The sequence below is a fragment of the Callorhinus ursinus genome, unplaced genomic scaffold (genome assembly GCF_003265705.2).
Source record: "Callorhinus ursinus isolate GAN/ISIS: 27379988/994484 unplaced genomic scaffold, GSC_fseal_2.0 scaffold26, whole genome shotgun sequence".
Taxonomy (NCBI): Eukaryota; Metazoa; Chordata; class Mammalia; order Carnivora; family Otariidae; genus Callorhinus; species Callorhinus ursinus.
In genome coordinates this window covers 18,109,927-18,117,743 of record NW_027397088.1, presented here as the reverse complement: position 1 = coordinate 18,117,743, position 7,817 = coordinate 18,109,927, and positions in this window count along the sequence as shown.

The following is a 7,817-nucleotide window of genomic DNA, read 5'->3' as shown; positions in this document are numbered from 1 at the left end:
GAGCGTAACTCCTCACTCCTTAAGTATGGACAACGCATAGTAACTTCCTTCAAAAGAACAGAGTAACTTTCAAGTGGAGAAGGCTTGCAAACGCTGCCTCAACCAGGTAATCAAGCCCACATCAACAGTGACAAGCCATGTGGATCCTATGTACTGCTGATAGGATGTAATGAGAATGACACTTTCCTTCTGTGGTCCTCCTCCTCAAAACCCCTAACACCAGTTTAATTATGAGAAAAACATCTGGCAAATCCCAAATCCCAGTTGAGGGACGATTTAAAAACACCTGACCGTGGGCGCCTGGGTGGCTCAGTCGGTTAAGCGACTGCCTTCGGCTCAGGTCATGATCCTGGAGTCCCGGGATCGAGTCCCGCGTCGGGATCCCCGCTCGGCAGGGAGTCTGCTTCTCCCTCCGACTCTACCCCCTCTCATGTGCGCTCTCTCTCTCTCTCTCTCTCTCTCTCACATTCTCGCTCTCTCAAATAAATAAATAAAAATCTTTAAAAAAAATAAAAAATAAAAACACCTGACTGTTTAGTCCTCCAAACTGTCAAGGTCATCAAAAACCAGGAAAGCCTGAGACACTTCGCCAAAAGGAGCCCAAGGAGAGATGAGGACTAAATGCAATGTGGGAATTTGGACAGGATAAAAGGACAGAAGGTAAAAACTAAAGAAGTCTGAATAAAGTATGACCTTTAGTTAATTAAAAAAAAAAATAGTAATAAGAATGGGCAGACAAATGTGCCCTATAGAATTTCCACAAGTCGGATTCCTTTCTTCCCCATTGTGAAGACTCTCAGAAACTGCTGGAGTCCTGGCTGGCTGCAACGCAGGTGAAACAGGTTTGCTCATGCAGTTGGGAAGGAAGAGGGGTTCATCGTGGTGCATGGGCCACAACAGAAATAAGCCCCATTCGGTTATCCGAGGCAACTTGCAGTGGGGGTCAATGTGGAAATTAAAAGGGAGCATACAACAAAAAGGCCGGTCATCTGACAAAGGCCAACTGGTCGCCACCCATTCAGTGACATTCCCTTGGTGAATTCTCCTCTGCCCTGAGTCTACTCTCAGCCCTTACCGGTTCAGCAACTACCTTCATCCGTATCTTGAAGTTAATCAAACTCAAGGACGCTGACTCATCCTAACTAAACCCCAGTGACTACGATATAGGAAAACAAAATGCCACAAAATGCCTGAGGCATCCATTCCCATGACAGAGACAAGCCCACTAGGAGCACCCAGGGATTGCATTATCCTCGGCCCTTGAGCCTTTCCCATGATGGGGCTTGTGTGCACACCACCTATTTGCAGCTCCAGAGACTCTTCTTATCTACCTTTCCACACTTAATCTCCTCCTCCTACCTCTGGTGGGAGAAACAGATTCTTGATAGATACAAATAAAATGCCTACAATAACTTTATGAGCTGGTTTTGCAGACTGAGGAGTCATTCCCTCCAAAGGAAACTGCTACATCTCTGCACTGACCTGGTGTGTACAACTTTTCCTAGTTAGCTCTCTAAAGAAATGGTCATTTCTCTTAGTCTTCATGAAAAAGAGGGGACCCTGCATTTACGCTGTGGCGGCAATAGAAAAGATTCTTGTCCCTACACTGTTTATGGAGACGCAGGGGAGTGCCAAGCACGGGTGAGGCCCTGGGGATGCAGTGGTGAGCAAACACGACAAGATTCCAGCCCTCCTGCCAGGTGGTCATCTGAGGAAAGCAGGGCGTCTTGTTGTTAGGACAGCTACATGCAACATTTCATCCTACAAACTTCTACTTTCTCCTTTTAGCCAGCTTCAGCTTCTTCTTCTAAAATCCCTTGGTTTAACACAGGCGCTCCCTGCCAAACTACAAACTGCCCAAACTGGTCAACCTCATCGGACAACACTTTTCCCTGGTTTCCACATCTGGCCTGTCACATTCGCTTGGCCACGCAGAAACCCAATAATAACGCCCGTCAGCGTCCGCCAAGTCAAATCAGAGCATATTGAAACCCTAGGCCCATCAAAGGCGAGCAGGTAATGCATTTACATGAGGTACATGAAGAAACAAGTTTCGAACAGATTGGTATAGCAGGAAAGGAAGGGACGATTCAGCCACTCTCACACACGCCTACTTAGGGAAAACACTGCTCAGTGTGTGGTTCTCAAAGTCCAGCATGCAAAAGAATCATCTGGAAGTCTGTTGCGAACATAAATTCTAGGGGTGCCTTGGGTGGCTCAGTTGGCTAAGCCTCTGCTTTCAACTCAGGTCATGATCTCAGGGTCCTGGGATTGAGCCCTGCATCGGGGGAGTCCACTTCTGCCCCCCACCCTCGAGCTCTCTCTCTCTCAAATAAATAAATAAAATCTTTTTAAAAAATGCAAATTGCAGGGTTTCACTCCCCCTACCCCCTCTCCCCCACCCGCAGAGTTGGATTCAGTAGGCTGGGGCTGAGGCTTATAAATCTGCATTTTTAACCCACACCCCAAATGATCCTGAGAAATACTGACTTAAGTCTGATTCTCTGTTTTAGTGGATTTCAACCCTGGCTCACATTCAATTTCTGTGAGAGGATTAAAAAAAAAAAAGTCCCCATGCCTATACACCAAGACCCCAAAACAATCAAATCAGAACGTCCAGTGTCTGAGAACACGCCATCAGTGTTTTCTCAAGCTTTCTGGGTGACTGGTGTTCAGCGTTTCCAGGTGATACTATTTGCCTGGGTTGTTAGACATCAGATTCCAAGCCCCTCCCTGAAGTTTCTGATTCAGTAGGTCTGTCTGGGGCAAGGCCCTCAAGTCTGCTTGTCTAACAAGTGCCCCGGGTGATTTCCATGATAGGGTTTGAGAAATGAGTCCATCTTACTTAGCTGAGTCAGAAACCTCCATCTCCAGCATGTCTGCTCCAATGGACCTCTTGACTGCAGTTTTTAAAGACCCCATTCCATGCATCTAGTGGCCTGAATTTTCCCAAAGAGAGAGAGATGAAAGCCCACTGCTTTATACCACAGTGGCTTCGTTAGCCCCACTTCTATCACTACTATAGCTGATACAACTTCTATAACTAATAGATAATATATAATAACTAATATATTATTAGTAATACGAAATTACCAATTTCTCCCACTTACTTAGCACTATGTACCAGGCATGTGGTCTTAACAGCACCTAATATATTAACTAATATAATCTTCATGACAACGATATGGATAGGAACTCTTCTTAGTGCTAATCTGTCAGTAAGGAAACCGAGGCACAGAGGTTAAGCAAGTGGCCTAAGCTCCCAAAGTCACCTAGAGGGTGAATTTGGACCCAAACAGCAGGGGACCAAGGTCCACTCTCTCACCCATAATGCTATAATAGAGCTCAGCAAACAAGAGTTTGAAGAGCCTCCTTGCACACTGCTTGCCACCAGAAAAAGAACAGAGAACGGATCCAATCAAGGAAGCTCATGTTTTTGTTTGTTTTTGTTTTTGTTTTTATTTGACAGAGAAACACAGAGAAGGAACACAAGCAGGAGGAGGGGGAGAGGGAGAAGCAGGCTTCCTGCTGAGCAGGGAGCCTGATGCGGGGCTCAATCCCAGGACCCTGGGATCATGACCCGAGCCAAAGGCAGATGCTTAACGACTGAGCCACCCAGGTGACCCAAGGAAGCTCATGTTTATTGAATCCCCACCTTGTGTTCCAAGCGCTAGGCTAAGGGCTTTATGTATATTATTGCATCTAGTTCAAGAGTCAGATAAAATCCCTATTGTCATGGACACACTATACTACCTCACTCAGTAATGGGAACAGTTAACAGTTGTAGAATATTATGCATAAAAAAAAAAAAAAGAAAAGAAAACCCACAAAGCAGCCAAAGAACCTTTCCAAGTGGATTTGGCAGACTGGATCCTGCAGAAAGAGCCAGCCGTGGGGGTGCGTGTTGGGCGAGAGGAGGCTGAGTGGAGGGTGACCAGGGCTGGCTGTGGAAGGGTTCATGAAGGAGGCGGAAGCGTGGGCAGCTTTGGCTCAGAGAAAGGACAGGGCTTCCTGAAGTCCTGGGAAGGAACAGGAGTTTCATTCAGACATTCTGCTTCTCAGGGCAGATCTGAACAAGTCAGGACAGATGGTGAGGTCCACCCACTTTGAGAACTGACATGACAGGACACTGCCTTTAAAGATAAGCTGATGTCTCCAACTCCTGCAGGCAACACAAGGGCAATCCCCTCTGTCCTGCCTGAGATTTCTCCCTGGTAGCACTACAGGAGAGAGAAAGGGCTGCAGATCCAGGGCCTTTAACTCTGAGAACTTTAAGCATTTGGCAAGTGGCACACACTACCTGTGTCTTTAGGGGAAAGAGTGGTGAGTGGCTGCTAAGCACCACCTTTTTCCTCTCCCTGTTCAGGGACATCACGTGACACCAGTCCCAAGCAGCACATCTGTCCAAGGAATGTGGGGAACAAAGGCAGAAGAAAAATTACTAAATTTCCTTACTACTTACAGCCCATTGACAAGTCCTTGAAACAGGCAGAGTGACCTTCCTCTAGAGACTCAACTGCCTCAAAGTTGACACTTGGCTGGGGGCAAAAGGCAATCTTAGCCCAACCCCCAGGATCCTGTAAGTCTACTATAACATATAAAAATTCCTTTGGAAACTTCCTTTATCTCTACCCCCCAAGATACATGTTGGCAATCATCCCCCAAGCATATGACCCACCGATATACATCTGAAGGGTCTCATGACTAAGGTTTGATTAGACAGTAATAAATGACCTTTTCTCAACAACAGCTAGCCCCCTCAAGGTCCTGGAAACCTTGCTTCCAACATTCCTTAGAGACTTACGCTTTCCCGAACCCCCTCTCAATTTGAAAGTATAGAATGGGCCACTCACTTCTCATGACCCCAGTGCAGCTTTTTCTGCCCATGGGTCCCGTCCCTGTGCTTTAATAAAACCACCTTTTTTGCACCAAAGACATCTCAAGAATTCCAGTGCAATTTGCCAGGTCACAAGGGACACTGGGGTCTTGAAAGTACTGGAACTCGATACTGAACAGCTGAACAGAAAGGGTCTAAAAGCAAGCAGAGACTCAGAGACACAGACAAGTCCCAGAGAGGCTGAAAATGGGAAGTCTAGGAGATTTCTAGAACATGAGCTCTTCAGTCTTTTCACATGGGCTGCCGACAGCTCTGAGTCCAAAGAACGGGACCTGAAAGGTAGGCAAAATTCTGCAGGTGAATGAAGCCCACTCTTAACCAAAGTAGGGATGGAAATGCTCAATGTTTCCATGAGAGATGTTTCCCCTTCAAGGCCAAGAACAAGTGAGTTAGGTGTGAGAGAGAAAGAGAAACCCAGGGGTGAGGAGAGTAGATAAGGCAACAAAGTGTAATAAAGCCTACAAGAAGGTCCAATGAGCAAAAGGAAGCAATGCAATGATTTTCATTGAAGGCGATAAATAATAAGAATAAATGAATATTTAAGATCGTTCTATACTTCATTCCTTCCTCACTGAGCTCCTACCATGATTTATCAGCAAGTTCGCAAAACAAGCATTACTAACAGGAAAAGAAAAAAAGGAAAAAAGCCTGATTGAAGCTGATTGAGGAGTTTATAATTCTTCAAACCTTCCATTATGTGTTGTATTTCCCCGGGCACGTAGGGCTAAGCATATATATCAAGCAAATTAATGGTTCAAGTTTTTTGTGTGTGTATGTGTGGGTTTTGGTTTTGGTTTTGGTTTTACCTCCTGAATCCAAGAAATAATAGCTGGCAATATTTATAATTTAAATTGTATCAAGGCAGATGACACTCACATTTCCCATCTTTAATATGTTGCATCTTTAATATGTTGTAAAACCTGTACCTACTGCTCTCCCTTTGTACACTATAAGGTCATAATCTCCTTTACGTGCTGTCCTGATAATAATGATTTCTCCATTGGCAAACAATGTGATACCTGCTTGCAGCCCACTGAACCTTCGAAGCTAGTCACGCCAAGTGTTCAGTATGTTCTCAGACACACCAGATGAAAAACAAGCTGACTGTTTCTAAGAATTATTTGTGCTTGCCCATGAGCGACAAACCTAGTGAATTTCTTCCCCCTCCCGCCTCCCACCAAAAGAAAGGTTTCGAAAACACCGATTAGCTTAAGGAAATGACGAATTGGACAAATCCCTGAGAGCAAATTGCATTGGGTATTTTATAGGTCTCTTTGTCTCTCACTTAACTATGACAATCATGGGGGGCATCGGAACTTTGTCTAGTTGCCCCCCCCACCTCATATTCTACATGGAACAGAACAAAGGCTCAAAGGCTCAGTCAACACTGGTGAAAAGAATGGAAGTTGCCTAAGGTAAAAACAAAACTTATATGCATTTGTGAACCATCCTTGCCTAAAACCACAAATCAGATAGGACTTTGATTAGGCCCTCAAGCACACACTGACATGTCTTTCTATGTTCACAGTCATGTGGTGTTTATACCTTATTTAGTTGAAAGGAAGACACAGAAAAGAGCCGTCTGACTTAATGACACTCATCTAGGAAACCTCGGGGCAGAACGTGCTGTTAGAATTCCCACGGAGAATCATCGCGGAGCCAAAATGTACATTTCTCCGAGAAAATGGTTTGGCCTGTCTGAGACTCATTTCTCTCATCTGTATTACAGGATTATCTTAAAAGCTTCCAATGGAAATGAAAGATACTGATAATGGCTAATACTTACTGTGTATTTACTATTTGCTAGAACTGTACTAAATGCTATGAACATAATATTTTCTATATTTATGTTATATAAATATGTCATCTCATGGAATCCTCCCAATGACCCTAGGATTATTAATTCCATTCTATAGATGAGGGCTTTTATTTTATTTTTAAAGATTTTATTTATTCATTTGCCAGAGAGAGAGAGAGAGAGAGAGAGCACAAACAGGGGGAGTGGCAGGCAGAGAGAGAATCAGGCTCCCCCCTGGGCAGGGAGCCCGATGTGGGACTCGATCCCAGGACTCTGAGAATCATGACCTGAGCCGAAGGCAGACCCTTAACCGACTGAGCCACCCAAGCTTCCCCAGATGAGGTCATTTAGACATTTAGCTAGTTGGTCCAGGCCACACAAGTAGCAAACGCCAAAAGCAGGACTGAAATGCAAGTAATCTGGCTCGAAATCCAGCCCCCCAGCCCACTATGCCATATGTGTGTCAGTAGGCTTAGATTGTCTCTAAGAACAGAAAAATAAAGTGGCAACATTCATTCTTGCCCCTCAGGAGAGGAGCTGGATGTCTGGGACACTAAAGGGATCCTTTGTAACTTATATACCCTGCTATGTCCCTTGAACTTTATACTTTATGGATATATTCCCTATTCCAAAAAATAATATACTAAAAAAAGGGTTTTTGAAAACTGAAATGGGTATAAGAGTTTACAAAAATCAGTAATACTCTACCCCTTATGTAAAGAGTTGGGGGAGTATCATTTCCATGATTTAGCACTAAAAGCATTCTGAAATCTTATAATCACATAAAGACCCATCCTGGTGCCTGCTTAATACATGCTGAAGTTTCTAATATAATCATTACATTGGTTCTTTTTGCCTCCTGCTTTCCATTTATAAAGGTTTCTTTGTGCCAGAAGGGTGTCCACCTCAGGGCCTTTGCACTTGCCATTTACCCTGCCAGGAGCCTACCTCTCCCATTTATTCAGAGGCTCCTCCCTCACCTGCCTCCTTCCGGTCCACACTTAAATATCATCTCAATCACACTCTTTAAAAAAACTGCAATCCCTTTATTTTTTTTCCCCACAGCACAAATCCCCATCTGATGATATACTTTGCTTTCACTTATTTATTTTACCCTCTGTC